Source organism: Dendrobates tinctorius, unplaced genomic scaffold (assembly GCF_039654945.1).
Source record: "Dendrobates tinctorius isolate UK_male_01 unplaced genomic scaffold, ASM3965494v1 ptg000021l, whole genome shotgun sequence".
Classification (NCBI taxonomy): Eukaryota; Metazoa; Chordata; class Amphibia; order Anura; family Dendrobatidae; genus Dendrobates; species Dendrobates tinctorius.
Window position 1 is genome coordinate 19613008 of NW_027361689.1, and position 23881 is coordinate 19636888.

Consider the following 23881-nt stretch of genomic DNA (forward strand, 5'->3'; position numbering starts at 1 on the left):
TGAAGTTGACACCACGGGACTCTGCAGAAAATGTGTTCTGTGTGGTGATCACGCTTTTCTATGTGGCAATTGATGGACGAGTCTGGGTTTGGCAAATACAAGGAGATCATTACCTGCCCGACTGCACTGTGAAGATCACATGACTCCAAAATGTCTGACTGTCGGCCCAACCCTAAAGGAAAAAAAACACAACCCACCAGTTCCCAACCTCTTACCTAAACAAATAAGACACCAAACTGTGTGGCATTGGATGTAAAGGCCACAGTCACCTCATTTATTTAATAACAATAAATAGCTTTAAGCTGGAGTCACACATAGCAACTTACCAGCGATCCCGACAACGATATCAACGTGTCAGGATCACTGGTAAGTCGCTATGTGATCGCTGGTGAGCTGTCAAACTGACAGCTTCACCAGCGATTAGCACAGCGATGCCGAGTGCGCGGCATCACTGTGTTCGTTAGCGCTGATGCCATATTCATGTCAAAAATAAAATTAAAATAAAAAATATTGTTATTCTCACCTTCCGACGTCCCGCGCAGCATTCCTGCCTCTCTCCACGCTCCGGTCCCAGTAATCATTTGCGAGAATTACCGCGATGATGTCCGTTCTCGCGGGATCGCGAAGTCTCGCGGTCATTCTTGCAAAGGATTACTGGGACTGGATCGTGGAGAGAGGCGGGAAGACTGCGCGGGACGTCGGAAGGTGAGAATAACAATATTTTTTATTTTTTTTTATTATTTTTTACATCCTAGCACAGCTGATCACTGGTCTCCCGCCTGTCACACGCAGCGATGCATGCTGGCCAGCAGGAGATCAGCGACAAAAAAAATGTCCAGAGGTTTCTGGCAGCGATCAGCGATACCGGCAGGGGGGCCGGTCGCTGATTGCTGTCACACACAGCGATCTCGCTGGTGAGATTGCTGTTGTGTCACAAAAGTTGTGACTCAGCAGCGATCTCGCTAGCGAGATTGCTATGTATGACGGGGCCTTTAAACACAAATCAATCTGCATAAATAGCATAACCACCTGAAAAGGAGAGGGGATTAAGGTTCCATTTCAGTTTACTGCAACAATAGCTACTCCATACCGCCCTGAGCTGCACCTCACCGGCTTGGAAGCATCGGGCTGAATGTTGTCTATACCAGTGTCCTGTTGAGAACTGAGCCCAGTAGGGACCCTCTTATAACTCCAGTAATAACATAGCACCGTATGGGGGTCACTCCCCCCATTCTTCCGTGCAATCCACCACCTTAAGGACCCTCTTCATGTCTGCCTATTGCTGAGTCAAAAAGTAAAGTCCCCATTCCCCTTGCTTCTTGCCAACCACTAATAACTTCTAAAACAGGGTGGGTGGTCAGAATGAAGTAAGTGCAGCGTCAAGGTGCAGAGTGCCTACCCCCTCCATGACCCTACATAGCTCTCATATCAGAACCTCACACTAACCAATCAGAAGAAGCCTTGAACCCTCTAATCCTATACTTCCCCTAAACTGTCCTGCACAAAACTACTTCCAAACCTAACCCCAGATATGCCAAACAGGGCCTAGCATCCCTCCTCAGTCATAGAGCCCTCTTCAAAGCCACTTCAGGTAAGCAGTCCGGGCTGTTGCTTGTCGCACTGTTTACAATGTTCTAGTACAACTCCAGATTCTTTGGCCATTTTTTTTAAGTCTCTGTTCTTTTTTTTGTCTTGTCCGTTTTTGGCGCCAAATTCAGAATCAAGCGAAAACGTCTGGAATTTGTACACTCTGCCCACAAAGCGGAAACAACCAAAAAGGTGACAACACATAAAATTAACTTTTTCCAACCAAAATAAAATAATTAATTGGTTGGAAAAAAAATGCTCAAATCTAGACAAAAACAGGAGCAAAGGCAATGATGAATTGGGGCCTTCATGGCAGTAAGTCATACTTCTTTGCCTGTTGGCTTTTTAACTCCATCATGGTAATCATAAAAAGTATGAAAACCACATAAACACTTTGCCATGCACTATTTTTACAAACCTCCGTAATAAATCTCACTGAACATGCCATAAAATTGTACCAAATTTGGGGAGACTCACATGATTCCTTCAGTTTCACAGTTCATTTAGTGGCCAAATGACCTCATTTAAAGAGGAAGCTTCTAAGACAGGCAGCAGATTAGCCGTCTTCCACGATACATTTGTCTATGTTTTTTATAGTTTATGCACAAAGGTCAGAGACTCACTCTCTAAACTAGCATTCAGTCATAACTTTCGAGCATCAGTTGCCAGATTCATCATCATCAGTGAATGTTCACCTTTTATTACTATGAAGGTCCATAATTCTGGAATGATTATACTCTGTTTTTGAGTGGTCGGACTTCCACTGTCCTGACACAGAGCTTCAAATCCCCTGCTTAGATTTAGATAATAAAATTCTGTCTGCAGCCATCATTAGGCATTTAGTGCATACTGTATTATTAAGAATGTAAAATAATCGTGTTTAAGAAGTTGGACACTTCTTGGACAACTTCTTCTCATACCCCTTGCTTGGCCCTCATAAAATAATAAAGCTTATACTTATCTCCCGTACCGGCGCTGTTCCCACGGTGTTGGAACTCCATCTCCCGGGGCTTCGATGCTGTTGTGACATGTGACGCCGGCGCCCAATTAGCTCTGGCGTCACTGTCCCTGCTTCCTGTTGACTACAGTAGAGCAGGAAGTGGAAATCTCAGATAAGCTGCAGCCCGGACTTCCTCTTCATGTTCGATTTGTCCCAAGACTGGGACAGTGACGCCAACGCTGATTGGGCGCCGGCATCACGTGTCGCAGCAACTGAAAAAGTATGGGTGTTGAAAGCTGCATCCTGGTTGCTGTGGGCTAGTACACTACTCTACTACATGCGTAAGTTGTGTGCAATCTATGTGTGAAGAACCCAGAACTCACAGAATTGAAGAGGTTTCATCAGTGAATGTTTTTTATGCTTTTTGATCACTGCCATGATCGTATGACCAAGTTCTTGCTTTATCGCATATTAAAGTTTTAGATCGGGTGACCCGGAGTGACCCACAATCCCCTGCGGAACGAGGCGCTCGTTTATTTATGGTAATATAAATCTTGCCCTGTTTATTTTGATGAGTAGAATTCTCAGTGTTTTAGTATTTCCTGTCGTTTTACAGCTTTCTTATGAATCTGGCAGCAGCCCACAACTCACATCTTTCCCAGTCTTCTAATTGTGTGATTTTCAGTGTCCAGGGATATATTTAGAAAATAAACACACATCAAACATATTTGATTACTTGTCTTTTGCCAAATGCGCAGCGTTAACCTAAAACACATGACACGTATCCTGTTTACTGTTCATGACCGGCCTAGAGCCGCGCCAACATTAAGCAATTGCTAGAAGGGAGAAGTAGCTTTCGTGTTTTTGTTGTTTTTTTAAGCCACTTTTTGGGTCATTGCTCATTTGTTAATATTACAGTTAATTCATTAGTTAATTTGATTATTTGTAAATTGCCAGAAAATAAAAAACATTTTGTTCTACATTTTTTTTGTAATTAAAGAATTTGATTTCTGAATTAAATTAGTGACCCAATAACAGTCGGGTGCCATATTATACATAGATTATGTTATATATATTATATTATTAAAATATATATATATATACTGTATATATATATATATATATATATATATATATATTAGATATAATATTTAATAATATAATGCATATATAATTTATATAATGTAGTAATATATAATATATATATATGTAATAATTTTCTCTCTCTCTCTCTCTATATATACACCCTGCTCAAAAAAATAAAGGGAACACTTAAGTCACAGAATATATCTCCAAGTAAATCAAACTTCTGTGAAAGAAAACTGTCCACTTAGGAAGCAACACTGATTGACAACCAATTTCACATGCTGTCGTGCAAATGGAATAGACAACAGATGGAGATTATTGGCAATTATCAAGACACTCAATAAAGGAGTGGTTCTGCAGTTGGGGAATACAGACCACATCTCAGTACCAATGCTTTCTGGCTGATGTTTTGGTCACTTTTGAATGTTGGTTGTGCTTTAACACTCGTAGCATAAGACGAACTCTACAACCCACACAAGTGGCTCAGGTAGTGCAGCTCATCCAGGATGGCACATCAATGCGAGATGTGGCAAGAAGGTTTGCTGTGTCTTTCAGCGTAATGTCCAGAGGCTGGAGGCTCTACCAGGAGATAGGCCAGTACACCAGGAGACGTGGAGGGGGTTGTAGGAGGGCAACTGTTATGAATGGGTCACCGAGGAGGATGGCAGGAACAGGCTAAGCCACCAGAAGACCAGAGAGGTTGGTAACTAGGCAGATTGCAGACCCCTGCTCCTATCCACACAACTAGCAGTAGCCATGGAGCGTTCCTATGATGCCCTAGATGCCTCGTCACAGCCGGAGGACTAACTAAGCCTAAAGAGCGAAAGATGAAATCTAAACTGCCCCGGAGCAGATCCCCAAAGGAATAGACAGCCCCCAAACACAGATTGTCAGTGAGACAAGAAAAGACACAACCACAGGCAGAGAACAGACTGAGCAAACAGTGGGGCCCAAGCTGTCTAGACAGGACAGGATAGAAAAGATACTGTCTGCAATCACGCACAAAACCCTGAAAAAGTCCAACACTACTGATATACAAGAATCCTGAGATCACACAATCTCACCCCTGCTAGATCAGCACTCTGGTATAAACTGGCAGCAAGCAAAAAGATACTAACATAACAGGGGACTGAACAAGCTGCAACATATGAAGCAGGGCCCAGCGCTGCCCCCAGCAGGGAGCATGCTGAACCCTAGCAGCAAAACAGAAAGCAAAAAAAAAGACACAACCAGATTAGATGCAAAGGATTAGAAAAAGAATCACTTAGCTGAACCATGCAGATCAGGCAGGGGACAAAAGAGCTCCAAATGCACACTGAGGAAATCACCAGCAACCTCCAAGAGCAGCCAGCTCAATTATATGCTCCCAGCCAGTAATCCCAGGTTTCCAATTATCGTCGTCAGGTGGGGAACTTCCATCTACCTGGCCAGCTCCACTACTCTCAGCAACCACCAGAGGGAGCTTCGGCTCAGAACTCCGAGCAAGAGAATTCACAACAGGCAACAACCCAGCAGCAGGACCGCTACCTTCGCCTTTGTGCAAGGAGGAACAGTAGGAGCACTGCCAGAGCCCTGCAAAATGACCTCCAGCAGGCCACAAATGTGCATGTTTCTACATAAACGGTTAGAAACGGGCTCCATGAGGATGGTCTGAATGCCCGACATCCACAGATAGGGGGTTGTTCTCAATATAGAGATCCCCTCCCCCCAAAATGAAATGTAAACCCGCTTTGTATAAGCAGATTCTACTCTGAAAAATTCTAGCCTCTCAAACATTACATGAAGTTCTAATTGTGATAATAGTAGTAGAAGTAGTAGGCCTAGTGGGGGGGGTGTGACCTTTGGGTCCCTCATCCCTGTACAACTTTGACTTGGCAAACCAGGTGGAAGCCAGGACAGTTTTATGGTCAGGGATCGGAGACTATCTGTACTTGACTATTGTATAACCTCCTGGTTAAGAGGATTGGGAAGGTTTGTTGCGAACTCATCTTGTTTCTGAGAGAGTTTACGAAAAACTGAATCCTTTTTTTGTGTATGGAACAAAATAATACTACTACTACTAATAATAAGAATAGTAATTGACATTCATCGTATTATAATTATTTTTTGGGAGAAGTCAAAAATAATGACAACAAAATAAATAGTGAAATTGTATTATTATTATTATTATTATTATTATTATTATTATTACTATTTCAACTTTGTTGGGTAGACATAATACAATAATAATAGTAGTATTAATATTATGTCTACTGTTATGAATGGGTCACCGAGGAGGAAAAAACCTAAACATGTTAAGCCCACAAGGTAACTATGCAGATTGCAGATCCGTGATCCTACCACACAAGTAGCAGCAGCCATGGAGCGTACCTACGATGAACCTAGACGCCTCGTCATGGCTGGAGGACTAAATAAGCCTAAAGCAAGAAAAGGGGAAAACTAACTGCCCCAGAGCAGACCCCAAAGTAATAGACAGCCCCCACACATGTAATGATGGTGAAACACAACGAAAACACAAACACAGGCAGTAAAATAGGCTGAGCAAACGATGGGGCCCAAACTAACTAGAAAGGAGAGGAAAGGAAAGACACTGTCTGCAATCTGCCCAGAACCCTACAAAATAATGTCCAACACTTCTGATAACAAAATTAACCCTGAAGTCACTAGACTTCTCCCACTATATCAGCACTCTGAAATATTCTGAGACAGAGCAAAAAGAGGCCAATCAATAAGGGACAAAAAGCAAATTGGCAAATACAGATAAATAAGAGTGGAAATTCAGCACAGCCCCAGCCGGGGCTGGCTGACCACACAAAAAGCTGAATAGAACAAGCAAAATCAAGTGTGAACATTAGCAGAGAAACTTAGCTTGAGCTGACTGGAACAGAGCTGAGAACCAAGACCTGACAAGTAGAAGAAATCACCAGCACCAGAGTAGGGTGTCAGCTGTCTTAAATCCAATCTGAGATTCCTGAGGTCCAATCGTCATCCTCATTATCAGGTGGCAGATCTCTACTGATTAAATCAGCCTCACTACCTCCTGTTACCACCAGAGGGAGCCTGGAAGGAGAACTCAATGAACTCACAACAGTCTACCCAACAACACTGAAATAGTAATAACAACAATAATAATAATAATTACTAATAATGACCTCCCAAAATTAATAGTAATATTATAATATTATGCAACTATTAATGTCTCCCCAAAAAAGTTTAAATAGTAGTAATAATAATAGCAATAAAAATATTATTATTATATTGTTGTCATTATTCTTGAATCCTCCAAAATAATAATAATAATAATAATAATAATAATAATAATAATAATAATAATAATTATTATTATTATTATTATATAACTACTTGTAATATCATTATAATTTGTAGTTAAACAGGTATTAATATTTGGAATAAAAATTGCTACAAATAGTTAGTTTGTTCGTACTTCTTTAGGGCAGAATATGCTTGTAATCTCTGAGAACCTGATGCACTACTGGACTGATATAATGGATAACACACATGAAATATTTTTGTCCAGGATGCTACTTCACATCGGCACAGCTTGTTTTATTCCAGAATCCTTTAAAACAATCCATCCAACATGCCTTATCAAGTCACCATTTACAGTCCTACATTGCACTCCTGGAGGGACCTCAGCTAGTGGAGTGTAATGTATGACTGTACTTAGCCGCTCAGCATCTTTACTTAATGTCAAATAAAAACACCAGCAAAAAATCTCAAAAGTCCATGCTATAAGGCAACTCAATATCATACTTCAAACAAGGAGGAACAACGAGTATATGTAGCCAAAAATACAGAGAAAAATTGTATCTATCAAAAATTATATTTTAATAAATATATATGGTACAAACATTATGTAATAACAAACATGCATGGGCATATATCAATGTCATGTGACTAGCTCCATGGGTCAATATAATGACCAGGAAAAGCGGGATCCAACTATATAACAACACATGTACCATTCAAAAAAAGGTCACATAGAAGGTTAGAAGTTATTTCAAGACACGTGTTTTTAGTAATAAGGAGAGAGTAAATGAATAAAATTACATAGTACTAAGTTCCCTAATACATATCAATCACTATACCGCTAGGTGAACATTATATAGTAAGGGTAAATAAACATACCAATACTGTGAATACCTCCCATTGACACAATATAGCGCCTTTACATATACGTAATCCAGTGCATGGTAAAGGAAGGGATTAGTGAGAGATTGGTAAGGAATAGTTACCCATTGTGGTGTGTGTGACGTCCCGTCTGGACCCAGGTCATGTACCCCGACGCGCGTTTCGCGTACACAGGATGTCGCTTCCTCAGGGGGCGTGGTCTAATCCCGTTCAGGTATTTATGACAAATAGATCCGGTCACATGACCGAAGTGAAAAGTGCGCAAGCGTGGAACGCGGAAGTGCGCTACCCATCGCTACCAAACCTCAGTCTCAGCACACACAAAATGGTCACATGATGGGGCTGGTACCAAGCACCAAATCACGTCACACAATTGCGGCGTCATACCGAGGATGAGAGCAATAGGGCAGTATCACAGAGAAAATGTGGACAGTGATCGGTATAATACCAAATTATCACGATATCATAAATAGTGCAATAAAGGATGTGAGTAAAGTGGTGAAATTATATCTAGTTTTATTAAAAATCAATTATATAAGTGAAATTGCATAAATAATTTATAACTTAATATAAAGAAGCATGACATGTGCATAATTATAATATAATTGTGACATAATATAATAAAATAAAATATGACATGTGCATAATATATATTATTCATCTCATATGCTCTCTCACAAAAAATGAAACATATATATTCATAACATATTATTAATCATACATCCAATATAAAAAATTGCATATACATGCTCAAGACAATGGTAATCTAATAGCGTAATCAAAAAATACAATAGGAGCAAATGGTATAAGAAAATTTCCATAGTGTAACGAATTTCATATAATATTATTAGATAAAATGGAAACCACAACAATAGGATCAGGTGCTTATAGAAAAATTTCTACATCATGTTATTTCTATATTTATTCATTTTCTTCCTTGCATCTCTTCCCTATAAATAGTAATCTCCACTATCTTCTTTTTACTTCTTTTTTCTTCATCTTTACTTAATGTGTCTTTATTCTCCATACTTTCGAGCACATCATGGACTCTGTAGACAATAAGAGAGCATCCTCATTTCAAATCAAAGTATGAGAAGGCTGAGGCTTCATGAGGGTAAGTGCACACGTAGTTTTTAGGTTGTGCGGATTTTGTTGAAAAATCTGCAGGACAAAAGTCCTGCGGTTTATCTGCGGATTAGCCTGCGGTTTCACACCTCATAATGAATAAGGTGTGAAACCGCACAAAGAATTGACATGCTGTGGATTGTAACCCGCAGCAAAACCACGCTGACAAATCCGTAGCATGTGCACAGCGTTTTTCAGTTTACCATTGAAAACAATGGTACTGTACAACGCAGCTAAATCTGCTGCGGACCCGCAGGGCCAAAACCGCTGCAAGTCCGCAGCAGAATCCGCACCGTGTGCACATAGCCTTATGCCATCTCTCTGCACATAATACATATGGGCAATTCTACTCCAAGCAAGAACTGGAGAACCTCATGAGACTGACGATAATAGGAAAGGGGCAGGAAGTTTCCCGAGTTCACTCAATAGCTTGTTTTGTACTATGTGTTAATAAAGCGTCAAATAAAGAAATTAAACATTAGAAGTAGAAGAGAAAGACCCTCTTAGTATAGATCAAACTAAGCCTCTCATTAGACCACCCAGAACAGAAGGGCCTAGTGTTTGCTTCCCGCTCCACTGCACGTCCATGCACTCCCACTCAGATTCTCACTACTAAATAGCAAAGTTGATGGAACTGGCCATCTCTAAATCCCTCTCTCCATGAGCCCAATTGCTTCCACATTGTCCAGTACATATGTACATGTCACAAACTGATGTCTGATGCATAAACACTGTTATTGGAGTCAAATTACTTTTAGAAATTTTAAGTTTTAACTCCCTTTACCAAGGTTTAAATGCAAAGCGACCAGTGAGCAGCGTATGGTGTGAGCCAGATGAATATTCCAGTGAGATCAAAGGGGAATTGTGTTACTATTCATAAACTGCATCTTACACTGCAAGCCAACCCTAATTATTGAAGAGAGGATGCCTCGTGATTGCTTTTTAGGAGAGCACTGCTCCCTTGCCTCCTGGGTTTTTCTGCTTCCAGTGCGGTTCTGATGACTGACAGGTCAAAATATGGTCACACCACTGGCCCATACTGTGTGCTGCTAGCAGAGACAGTTTTTCCTCTGAAGCAGAGGTGAATCTAGATTTTCCTTGCATCCTAAGCAACAATTCAGTTTGGCACCCTCTCTTATACATAGTAGTTGTCATGTGAGCACTCAAATGCGATTTACTTATTTACAGTCATGTGACAATTAGCTGGTCTTCCTAATTCTCTCAATATTCAGTGAAAAACTATAGCCCAGTTTTACTGAGAGAAGTAGGAAGAAAGGCCAGTTGGCATCTAATATATATTTACCTTAGAATGTCTTCACATCCTGTTCTGTCCAGATGTGTCCGGATTCCAGAATTCCAAGTGGTGGAAGTTCACCAACCGCCATATTGAGACATCCAAGTAATGTGCGTCTCAATATGGAAACTGCTGGTGGTACCAGCCTCTTGCACCAGCGGAACACGGTCCCACCACACACATGTATACGCCGTGCGTACCACACACACAATGTATATGCCGTACGCAAAACACACCCAAACTATATACGCCGTATGGTTGCACAGTACCACCAGCGGAACACTATCATGAACACGCCGCCGAGATCAGTTGAATGGTTCACTGACCGCCGCCATCTTTGTACAGGAGGAGTGCATGCACAGTTTTAATGTGACTACCGCTATCTGCACAAAGATGGCGACGGTCTGATTTACTGCTCCTGCATGAATTCCGCGCAGCAAATCATTCAGCTGTTCCCAGCGGCAGATGCGCGACGTGTCTACAGGAAGAGGAAGCTGGTCACATTAAAGGGGTTTTCCCAGGAACGAAAGTTCATTTTAAAAATTTTCTGTGTCTGACCACGCGGAGCATATCACATCTCCTGGGCAGGGGAGAAAGCAAATGACTGGTTTTAAACAATATTTTACCTCACAAAATGTATCCTCTGCGATCTCCTGCTGTAATGTCAGTATTGTCTTTTGCTTCCTCCCCTGCCCAGGAGCTGTGGTGTGTTCTGTACATGGTCAGACACAGATAGGACAGAGGACACACAGGGGGGAGACAACTCAAACGAGAGAACACATGAAGGAAGAAGATAGCACAGTGGTGGAGAGAGAGCAGACAAGAGGGAGAGCACATGGGGTACACAGGTCAAAGAAGAGATGACATGAGAGAAGACAGCAGATGAGGGAGAGAGAAAGCTCACAGGGGTGAGAGAGAGACAGAGCACAGGGGGGAGACAGCTCAAATGGGACAGCACATGAGGGGAGAACACAGCACAGGAAGGAGAGAGACAGCAGACAAGGGGGATAGCACATGGGGTAGACAGGTCAAAGTAGCGAGCACAGATGGAAGAAGTCAGCACATGGGGAAAGAGAAAGTAGATAGGTGGGTGAGCACATGGGGGGAGAGATTCTCAAATGTTGCAAAGCCTGCCCCCATTGTGACATTACCGCCCTCCATCAGGCTTCCATCTAGTATGACCATAAGTATGGAAAACACATATGAGTGGTCATGTGATGACCATTGGAAGTGGCAAACCGAACTGAATCCTGACATTGGCCACTGTTAAGATTTGGCATGTTAAAGTGTTTAATTTTATAATTAATTCTATCATAAATACAAATGTTGTAAACCTTAACTTGTCAGACACTGCAACACTTTATTAGCATAGCCATGCATCATGTTATCTGACAAGTTATGGACTGATACATGAGTTAAAGATCAAAACCATTAACAGTATGAATACATCACCAGAACCAACAAAGGTACAGAAATACATCACCAAAAGCATTAGCAGTACCGGAACCCATCACTTGAACCACCACCAGTACATGAATGCAACACCAGAACCACCATCAATGCAGAAATACATCACCAGTAGCACTATCAGTGCAGGATTACACTACCAAAACTAACATCAGTAGAGACATACCTCACCAGAAAGACCATCGGTACAGTAATACAGCATAACAACCACCATCAGTACAGGAATAAATAACCAGAAGCATCATGAGTACAGGAGTACAACACCAAAACCATCATGATAGGAATACATTATTATTATTATTTTTTATTATTATAGTACCATTTATTCCATGGCGCTTTACATGTGAGGAGGGGGTATACATAATAAAAACAAGTACAGTAGTCATGACTGGTACATGAGGAGAGAGGATCGTGCCCGCAAGGGCTCACATTCTACAAGGGATGGGTGAGGATACAGTAGGCAAGGGTAGAGCTGGTCATGGAGTGGTTTGTTTGATCGGTGGTTACTGCAGGTTGTAGGCTTGTCGGAAGAGGTAGATCTTCAGGTTCTTTTTGAAAGTTTGCATGGTAGGCGAGAGTCTGATATGTTGTGGTAGAGAGTTCCAGAGTAGGGGTGATGCGTGGGAGAAATGTTTTTTGTGATTGTGGGAAGAGGAGATAATAAGGGAGTAGAGAAGGAGATCTTGTGAGGATCGGAGGTTGCACGCAGGCAAGTACCGGGAAACGAGGTCACATGTATGCCATGGTTAGGGTTTTGACCTGGAGTCTTTGGGTAATGGGGAACCAGTGCAGTGATTGACAGAGGAGAGAGGCCAGGGAATAGCAGGGGGACAGGTGGATTAGTTAGGCAGCAGAGTTTAGAATAGATTGGAGGGGTGCGAGAGTGTTAGAGGGGAAGCCACATAGCAGGAGGTTGCAGTAGTCAAGGTGGGAGATGATGAGGGCATGGACTAGGGTTTTTGCAGATTCTTGGTTGAGAAATGTACGGATCTGGGAAATATTTTTGAGTTGAAGTCGGCAGGAAGTGTAATACATCACCATAACCACCATCAGTACAGGAAGACCTCACCATAATCATCATTAGTACATGAATACTTCACCAAAACCGCCATCAGTACATGAATACAGAAATAGCACCAACATTAGTACATGAATATATCACCAAAATCATCATCAGTACAGGCAGTACAGGATTATATCACCAGATCTACCATCAGTACAGACATACATTACCAGAAACACCATTGGTACAGGAATACAGCGTCACAACCACCTTCAGTACAGGAATAAATAACCAGAAGCACCATGAATTCAGGAATACATCACCAGAATGATCATGATAGGAATATATCACCATAGCCACCATCAGTATAGGAAGACATCACCAGAACCATCATTAGTACAGTACATGAAGGCTTCATCAAAACCATCATGTATGTCCTTAACAATCGTTAGGATATTCTGGCAGTTGTTAAAAGCCATTGTCACACTGTGAACCATACATGAACCATGGTAATGATGAGACATAATTAGCATCACAAATAGAAATTTACATACAAGTACCTTATAAATTATATATTATTCAGTTTTCTGTAGCACATCTCAACATGGTACCCTAAAAAATTTCAGCGTCATTATAATAATCGTAAATAACTCTGCCTTATGATGTGCCTTTAAATAATTTCCCCTCTCGGTCCTCCATACACAAAATATGACCCTGAACACTTTCCCTCTTATTGTACATGGCCTTCACACTGTCCTCTTTTTACCATTCTGGGCCCATTCTACACATTGTCCCTTCAGAGTGTCCCTCCTTTGCTGCCCAGTGACTATAATGTGCTACCTCCTCACACTTCTTCCCTCCTGTGCACACTGACCCCTTCACATTGTGCCCTCACACTGTCTCTCAAAGCTTCCCCCTCTCTATACTACCTGTTAGGGACGGCGGAACGCACTAAATATAAAGTAATAGAAAGTGCGTTCACCGCCCGGGGTCCACCGTGCAGAGGTGTTAAACTGCTGCTATATAATGGCAGACGCACAATATGGCGGTATATTGCACACGGGTTGAACGTCACCCGGTGTGCACTGGGCGTACTCTGTTATATTCACAGAGTCACCTTAAGGCATAAACATAAATGCCGAGCCTGTTGACCTCACAGGTCTCAGCGGTGTGCATGCACGGTATATGGTCACAGGACTCGGGCCCAAGACACTGGGTCGGTGTCTGGCTAGACCTACCGCGCGTGCGGCGTCGCTACCGCGGACGCCCACAAGTGCTGCTGACCGCAGCGCAGCAACTGACTCAGCCGCTATATGACAATGCCCAGGAGGGGCGCACTGTCGGACGCTAGCTCTGTGGAGATGAGAACTGTGGCTTGTAGCATGCCACTGACTGGCGCTGACTCTAAGGCTAAGTCCCTATCCACACACGTAATATCAGAGGGAGGGGATCAGGTTCATGCATCCATTATCATTCACACATTAGCAATTAGAGACTACACTAGCACATGGCCGACCTTTTATAGCCATGCGGCACCTTCCAGATCTCTGGGATGGACCAATCAGATCAGGAGAAGGACTTGAGCACGTGACTCCAGATCTCCAACGGGAGATCGTCTCATGAGCATGCCCAGTAGCGTGATGAGAGGACTTAGCCACTGGAGTGGCTTGCTGGAGGGCAGCCTGCACTGCTATTGCTGACCAAGAGGTGGCAGCAACAACCAGTCCTACAGAGCTGGTCTGAGCAGAGCGCCTGCGACGCCGCGATAGCTGTGCAGGCTCCTGAGCGGTCAGAGAAGAATGGGAGACCGCAGGATGCAAGGCTCTGGATTCCTGCTGTGCAGCTGCAGGAACCCAATGCCTAACATTACCCCCCTCCTAGGGCCCCCTCCCCTCTGAGCCTCGGCATGCTCAAACACTGCAATCAGGAGTGGGGCGTGGATGTTCTCCACTGGCTCCCAGGTCTGGGCCTCTGGACCATGACCCTTCCAGTCCACCAACTAAATTTTTTTGCCACGCATAATCCTGCGTCCCACAATGGCGTTGACCTCAAACTCATCCGAGGACAGGTCTGATGTCCCGGCAGATGACTCAGAAAACCGAGCGATGTGAACAGGCTTGAGAACGGACACATGGAAGACGTCAGAGATGGCCAAGTTTGGTGGAAGAACCAGACGGTAGACCACTGAGCTGATGCGCTCGAGGACCTTGAAGGGACCAATGTATTGCGGAGCGAACTTGGAGGACTCGGCCGGCAGCTTTATATTACGCGCAGAGAGCCACACCAAGTCGCCAGGGGCAAAAGTTGGAGCGGGACGCGATGTGTGTCGGCTGACGCTCTCATTCTCTCTTTAGAGGCTCAAATAGCATCCTGGGTGCGATCCCAAATGTCGTGAGCCTCCACTGCTCAGTCTGCCACCCTGGAATCAGTGGAAGACACTGGCATTGGGACAGGGACGCGAGGATGCTGGCCGTAATTGAGAAGGAACGGCGTGTGACCAGTGGAATCAGCCACTGCGTTATTCAGGGTAAATTCAGCCCACGGTAGTAAGGATGCCCAGTCATCCTGCCTGGCAGAGACAAAATGTCACAGGTATGTGACCAGAGTTTGATTGGCTCTCTCAACCAACCCGTTCGTCTCGGGATGATATGCGGAGGACAAATTGAGCTCGATACTGAGTAGACTGCAGAGCTCCCTCCAAAATCGAGGCGCAAACTGGGGACCTCGGTCACTGACTATTTTGTCTGGCATACCATGCAAGCGAAATACGTGCTTTATGAACAGTGTGGCGAGACCACGAGCGGAAGGCAGCCGCGCGAGTGGCACCAGATGCACCATTTTAGAGAAATGATCGGTGACCACCCAGATGACCGTGCTGCCACCAGATTTGGGCAGGCCGACCACAAAGTCCATGCCGACCATCTCCCAGGGTCTGTCTGCCACCGGCAAGGGATACAGTAACCCAGCCGGCCTCTGCCTAGAGGGCCTGTTCCGAGCACAAGAGACCCATGCTTGAATGTACTCTTTAGTGCCCCGAGCCATGTGCGGCCACCAATAAGACCTTGTTAGGTGTTCTGTGGTCCACTTTAATGCCAAAGTGACCACCCACCCTGGACACGTGTGCCCACGCAAGGACCTCCGGCTGCAGGCAAGGAGTGACAAAGGTCTTGCCCAGCAGAACTGCCTCAAGAGCGACTGGAGCCACGGTCCTCAGGCTCTCTGTGGGGACAATTAGCCGAGGCTCAGCCTCCTTTTCCTCCGCTGAGACCACCGAGCGAGAAAGAGCATCCGCACGGACGATCTTCTCTCTAGACATGTAATGCAAGGTGAATCGGATGCGGGAGAAGAAGAGCGACCACCTAGCTTGACGAGAGTTCATGTGCTGGGCTGTTTGCAAATAGACCAGGTTTTTATGGTCAGTGTACACCTGGAAGGGAAACCGGGCTCCCTCCATCCCTCCAGGAGATGTCTCCACTCAGAAAAGGCCAATTTCATTGCCAGCAACTCCCTGTCCCCGATGGAGTAGTTTCTCTCCGCCAGTGAGAGGGTCTTTGAGAAGAAGAAGCAGCGATAATTCCAACCTTGAGCATCCTTCTGGAAAAGGACTGCTCCTGCACCAACGGACGAGGCATCTACCTCTAGGATAAAGGGTTTATCCACATCGGGACGGTGGAGGATTGGAGCGCCAGCAAAATGGGTTTTCAGGGACGAAAAGGCCGTGGAGACCTGCTCTGACCAAACCTTCAGATTGGCTCCTTTCTTGGTGAGAGCGACCAAAGGAGCTACCAGTGTGGAGAAGTCGGGAATGAACTGGTGGTAATAGTTAACAAACCCCAAAAAGCGCTGCACCGCTTTTAGAGAATGGGGCTCCTGCCAGTCCATTAGCGCTTGCAATTTGGCAGGATCCATAGCCAACCCCTGGGCCGAGATGATATAGCCCAGGAATGGCAAGGACTCCAGCTCAAACTGGCACTTCTCCAGCTTGGCGAAGAGAGAATTCGACCGCAAACGGTCGAAGATCTTGCAGACGTCTCTCCGGTGAGAGGCCACATCTGGAGAAAATATGAGGATGTCATCCAGATAGACCACCACCAAGGTAGAGAGCATATTGCGAAAGACCTCATTTACGAAGTCCTGGAAGACAGAAGGCGCATTACAGAGGTCGAAGGGCATAACCAGATACTCATAGTGGCCCTCCCTGGCATTAAAGGCTGTCTTCCACTCGTCTCCTTCGCGTATGCGGATCAGGTTATACGCCCCCCCGTAGATCTAATTTCATAAAGATCCGGGCCCCACGCAACCTGTCAAACAACTCAGAGATCAAAGAAAGAGGGTATTTGTTTTTTACGGTAATGGCGTTGAGACCTCTTTAGTCAAAGCAGGGGCGCAACTCCCCACTCTTCTTCTGCATGAAGAAGAACCCTGCACCAGCCGGCGACACCGATTTTCTGATAAACCCTCTTGCCAAGTTCTCCTGGATATAATGTGACATGGCCTCTGTCTCTGGGAGAGATAGAGGGTACACGCGGCCTCTAGGAGGCTCCGCGCCTGGCAATAGGGCTATCGGGCAATCGTAAGGATGGTGCGGCGGAAGTGTCTCCGCTGATTTTTTTGGAGAAACCATCCGCATACTGCCGGTAGTGTCCAGGGAGCGCGGAAAGATCCGTGGGCACCTCCATGGATGCTACTTGAACACTGCCCCTCATGCACCTTCCCTCACAGTCCTTGCTCCAACCCAGTATACTCCCCGAAGACCAATCTATATGAGGGGAATGGTAATGGAGCCACGGAAGTCCGAGAAGCACCTGGTCGATGCCATCTGGCAAAATGAACAGGGACAACGTATCGTGATGAGAGGGTGAGATTGAGAAACCAAGAGGTGCTGTCTGGTGTGTAACTTGGGATGGTAAAGGCGCACCGTCAACCACCCTGATGGTCAAGGGATGAGGCAGTAGTACCAGCGGAATAGCGTGCTTTTGGGCAAAGGATGAGGACATGAAGTTTCCTTCTGCCCCAGAGTCCACCGTGACCTCTACCTCCCAGGTGGAAGCACCGCTATCTAATGTCCCTCGGAATACTGGTTTGGGGGAAAAGGTTTTCATATTAGTTAGACCACCACCTACGACCACTGGACGTGATCGTTTTTTCGACCGCAGAGGACACGTGCTAGCCGAGTGACACAAACTGCCGGCACTGCTAACAGCGTGCGAAGCTTCGCACCGGACGTGGCTTGGGGCCAGCGCGAGGCACCTCCATAGGTTTAGAAGGTGTAAGTGTGGCGCCCCTGAGGGCTCAGTTGCCACAGAGGTACTGCACCTCCTCCTGAGGTGTGGTACCCCACCATCCAGGTAGGTTGGAGGCTCCTGACCACGCTCCAACACCTGCATCCCACACAACACAGTAGTTCAGCAAAGCCACATTGTGGCTCCCTGCTTGGAGTGTAGCAGAGCACCTTTGGTGGCTCCCTGCTTGGAACACGAAACGTGCTGGGAGGCGAGTGGAGTTAGAATACATAAAAGAGTGGGAAGGTTTAGGACTTGGGTCAGTCAGTCAGTGAGTGGGAGAGAGTGAGGAAAGCAGATCCCTGGAAGAGAGATGGAGGAAGGAGGTGCTGCAGCAGACCTCAGTGATCTGGGTCTGCTGGCACGGGAAAGGAAAGAAGGAGAAAGACATTGAACTGAAACCTGAGCTTCCATAAGAAGGAGAGATTAGTATGGAACGAAGGAGTAAAAGGGAACAGAGGATGTGGGTTAGGAGAGAACCCTGCCTAGAAGTTCTAAGCGCAAGGCCGGGGCCCGGTCCCCGAGGTTGTATGGATACTAATGGTCCTGCAGCAGACACCGGTGGAGTAGTGGGCTGTAAATGCACTACTCCCATCTAAGACTTGGGGGCACAACAGCAACTTGAATAGTGAGCCGGGACTCAGGAGTAAGGAGTCCCCGAAGCAGGCTACAGCTTTCTGCTGTACAAGTATGGTTCTTGGGAACATCTGTCAGGAGGAACTCCAGTGTAACTCAGTACTAGGAGTACTTCACACCAAAGGCGCTATAAGAGGAGACGTTCAGAAAGGCACATGTTGGCGGAGTGTTGGAAAGGAGCATTCCATCTGACCTGGAGGTTGACTGAGTCCCTGACCCGGAGGACACAGCACGGAGGCAGGCACCTGTGTGTACTACAGACTGTGAGTAAAGCTTTGGAACTACATGCCCTGGTGTCCTCCAGTTATTCCTGCGCTAACACACCCGGTGCCACTACATCGGGGCACCAGCTTCTACACCGCCTGTGCCTCTCCTCTACCCCTACATCTACACTGCCCTGGGACTACAGCTCTTCCTGTGGGGAGCTTCACCATCTTGGCTGCAACACACCATCAGTCCCAGTGGATCTGCATGCAGCGTCGGCTTTACATCTCACTTGCCGAACACCACGGGTGGCATCACGAACTATTCCACTTACTACTTTCCACCATTCAAACTTCCCCCATTAATTGGGCGCCTAGGGCCACGGACCGGGTCACAGCTGCTGTGACACATCCCACCGACACCGGCCCGGTACCGAGTACCCCACAGCCCTGGGAGGGCGACCCATAAGCTCCTGAGTGAGAATTATTAGTGGCTCTGGGGAAGGTGGAGCCAAATTAATCCTTCGTCTGGATTGCGCACGTTCCAGCCCGCGCTCTGTAAACCGGAGATCAATGCGGGTGGAGATTGTAATCAACTCCTCCAAACTTGTGGGGACCTCTCTGGTTGCTAGAGCATCTTTTACATGCTCCGCTAACCCTCTCCAAAACACAGGGACGAGTGCTTTATCAGGCCACTCCAGTTCGGAAGCCAATGTCCGGAATCAGACGGCATAATGGCTGACCGAGAGAGACACCTGTGTTAGGGCCAATAATTGGAGAGAGGTGTCGTGCGTGATCCATGGTCCCAAAAAGACCTGCTTCAGAGCCATGAGGAACTGAGCAGTGCCCTGAACCATGGGGTCATCACACTCCCACAATGGCGTAGCCCACTCTAACGTCCTGCCTGATAGGAGAGAAACAATAAACCCCACCTTTGCCTGCTCTGTGGGAAATCGCGTGGCCAGTTAGTCCAGCTGGATAGAGCACTGGCTCACGAAACCCCTGCAGGAGGTGCTGTCACCGGAAAACTTATCGGGCAACGGGAGGCGGGTTATTGCCAGCATAGGCGTGGGTGTGGATACGCGTGAGACAGCCTCTGCGACTGCCTGAGCAGCGGCCACTGTAACATTCACAGCTGAGGTCGAGCTCTCAATAGCCGCCAACCTGCTCTCCAGCTGCTGAATGTACCGCTGTAGCTGCTGCAGGTCCGTCATTACTAGCCAGACCCTGGCGCTAGTGTAATGTTAGGGACGTCGGAACGCACTAGGAACGTCGGTCCACCGTGCAGAGGCGTTAAACTGCTGCTATATAATGGCAGACGCACAATATGGCAGTATATCGCACACGGGTTGAACGTCACCCGGTGTGCACTGGGCATACTCTGTTATATTCACAGAGTTGCCTTAAGGCATGAACATAAATGCCGAGCCTGTTGACCTCACAGGTCTCAGAGGTGTGCACGCACAGTATATGGTCACAGGATTCGGGCCCAAGACTCAGGGTCGGTGTCCGTCTAGACCTACCGTGCGTGCGGCGTCGCTACCGCGGACACCCACAAGTGCTGCTGACCGCAGCGCAGCAACTGACTCAGCCGCTATACGACAATGCCCAGGAGGGGTGCACTGTCGGACGCTAGCTCTGTGGAGACAAACACTGTGGCTTGTAGCATGCCACTGACTGGCGCTGACTCTAAGGCTAAGTCCCTATCCACACACGTAATATCAGAGGGAGGGGATCTTAATGAGTCATTCGCAGGTTCATGCATCCATCATCATTCACACATTAGCAATTAGAGACTACACTAGTGCATGGCAGAGCGGCCATGCGGACCTTTTATAGCCGTGCGGGACCTTCCAGATCTCTGGGATGGACCAATCAGATCAGGAGAAGGATCTGAGCACGTGACTCCCGATCTCCAAAGGGAGATTGCCTCATGAGCATGCCCAGTAGCGTGACAAGAGGACTTAGTCACTGGAGTGGCTTGCTGCAGGGCAGCCTGCGCTGCTATTGCTGACCCAGAGGTGGCAGCAACAACCAGTCCTACAGAGCTGGTCTGAGCAGAGCGCCTGCAACGCCGAGATTGCTGTGCAGGCTCCTGAGGGATCGGAGAAGAATGAGAGACCGCAGAATGCAAGGCTCTGGATTCCGGCTGTGCAGCTGCATGAACCAGACGCCTAACACTACCCCCTACTCTATCCAGTCACTATATTGTGCCCCTCACACACACCCCCATGCTGATCCCTGACACTTTGCTCCATACTGGCCACTCACATTTTTCTCCTCCATACTGTCCTCTCACATTTTTCCCAATACTGTCCCCTCACACTATTCCCCCATACTTCCCCTCACAATTTGCCCTTACACTGTTTCCTCACAGTCATCCATACTGTTACCACACACTTCCCACCATACTGTTCTTATACTTTTCCGCATACCATCCCATTACACTTTCCCTACCCAATACTGTCCCCTCTCACTACCCTATACTGCCTCTTATACTTTTCCCCACACTCCCCTCACACTTTTTAATCACACTGCCCCACACCTTTTCCCCGATACTGAACCATCACACTTTTCCTCACCCCATATTGTCCCTCACACTTCCTCCCATGCTGCTGTTTTATACTTTCACCCATATTGTCCCCTCACACATACCCAGTGCTGTCCCTTCACCCCCCCTCACAATGTCCCCTCACAAGATTCTCCTCTCCCCAATAAGACTCCCATTTCTTTGGCTCCATTGGAATGCTTACCTTACCACCATCCACCTCCTCTGTAACACAAGACTGACATCAGCAGCAAGATCAACTAACCTGATCATGCTAATGATGTTACCCTGATGGTTAGAGCTTCATTGACTGTAGGCAGCTGATGTCCTACATCTAAGCCAGCGGTAAATATGACAACCAGCTTGGTGAATGGCCAAATGCCTCTCCTGGGACCGATACAGTGCCGCCACCTGGGAGGCACATTGAACCACTGCATTAGGTACCCTGACAGTGACCCCCTGCTGGCAAATGCCCCATGTGAGTGACCCCACTAGATGCGCCCCTGCTCTTCAGCATCTGAGGAGAACAGGTGCATTGTAGATGGCTGGATCCCATGAGAAGGGCCCTACTTTATACTCTTTACTTTATACATTACGCTAAGCTCTATGGCAAAGCGTTTGTAAGCGCAGTCCTCCAGGCGTAGGAGATCCAACTCCACAGACTTCAGAGGTGGTCTAGAACTTTGGCAATGATCAAGTAAAGTTAGAATTCAAAATCCCTCTGTTCTGGAAAGTGTAGAGGATTTTTAATAAGGAGTTTTAACCATTTGCCCCTTAACCCAGTATCATGTACATGTAAGTGGTTCCGGTAGTAATCGCATGTGGAGAGAGCTCACAAATTGAGGTCTCTGCTGACATCCATCTTCAAGAGCCATGACTAAAGATATGTTTTTCTTTAGCTCATCTATATGCTGAGCTGGAAAGGAGACAAAGTTTGTCACTATATACTGAAATAGTGTAGCATTGCAGTATATAGTATAAGTGATCAGATGATCACAGGTTCTAGACCCCTAAGGGGACTAGCAAAGTGAAAAGTTTTGAAAAATATGAAAAAACATTTGAAAGCTCAAACCAACCTTTTTTCCCCCCACTGAAAATAAAGAAATTTAAAAAATACTCATAGCTGTTATCAACAAAATAAAATTACCATAATTAACCTGATTAGCAAACGCCGTAATGAGCTAAAAAAATCAAAATGTCAGAAATGTGTTTTTTTGGTCATTTCTTGTCCTTAAAAAATGCAACAGTAACAGATCAAAATGTCAGATATTGCCAAAAATGGTATCAATAAAACCGTCAACTTGTCAAAAACACAAGCCCTCACTCAGTTCAATCAATGGAAAAACAAAAATATTACGGGTGTCGGGAAATGGCGACCCAAGCCCTCAATTTTAAGATTTTTTTTCCATTTTAAATAATCGATGCAAGTTTGGTATTGTCATAATCGTACTGACCTGTCAAATGTTGATTCAGGGTAATTTTTACCGCAGAATGTACGACGTAAAATCAAAACACAAAGAAAACATGGGAAACTTGAATTTGTTTTCCCAATTTGTCCACACTTGGAATTTTTCTCCATTTTTCAGTATATTGAATGGTAAAATGAAAAATATAATAAAAAACTTCAACTCATCCTGCAAGAAAACAAGTCATAACAAAAAAAAAAACAAGCCATCTAAAAAGCGCAAAGTTGAAAGTGGACGGCGGAGGGAAGGGGTTAAAGAACTTCAGAGTAACCAAGTAAATGTTGCTGTATCCAAGACAACCCATGGAAAAAAGAGCACCGCTGTTTCCAAACATGAAGCTGAATTGCTATCTGGCCCAATGAGAAGCCTCGGAAATGTAAATGAATATTGAAAATTGCAATATATATGAATTAACATGAAAAGCATTATAGCAAAATGTTATGGAAAAAGGAAACCTAGTGAAGATTAATCTAATCCCATTTACTGGATGTTTATTCTGTAACAATTAATTATGTCTATAGATATCTTGGCAGCAGGCACAGTTTATTTTTCTGGCTGCATATAATCACCAGTAGAGGGAGCTCAGGAGCATAGTGCATACGTCCTATCCTTTATACTCAATAGTGACACAATGTGGTAAACTCCCTCTAGTGGTGGCTACCTGCAATCACAATATAATGTGGGAGATTAGAAGCTTTTTATTGAAGAAATCTACCACTATCGGGATATCTCAGGAACTAAAACAGCATGATATTAAAAGATGAAGAGTCTGAAAACAAAATATGATATAACCCCCCCAACTACTGTGAAAGAAATCACAATTTTAGTCACATAGAACGGAGACGTTTTTTATGATGTGACTTCGCTAACAGTACAGTAGGTCATGCCATCCTTTTTCACATGCCAAGCTGAGTTGAGAAGCAGGTCTATGGTTCTCGATCATCAGCTTGGCCAAGAACAACAACCTGGGATTAGTCTTTCTTGTCGGAACTAAACAACACTGACAGATACATTTCTGTTAAAATGCGATTAGAGCTTGGTTTATGAAAAAGTGTGAGTCACCGTGACAGGACTAATTTAAGATGAAAAATG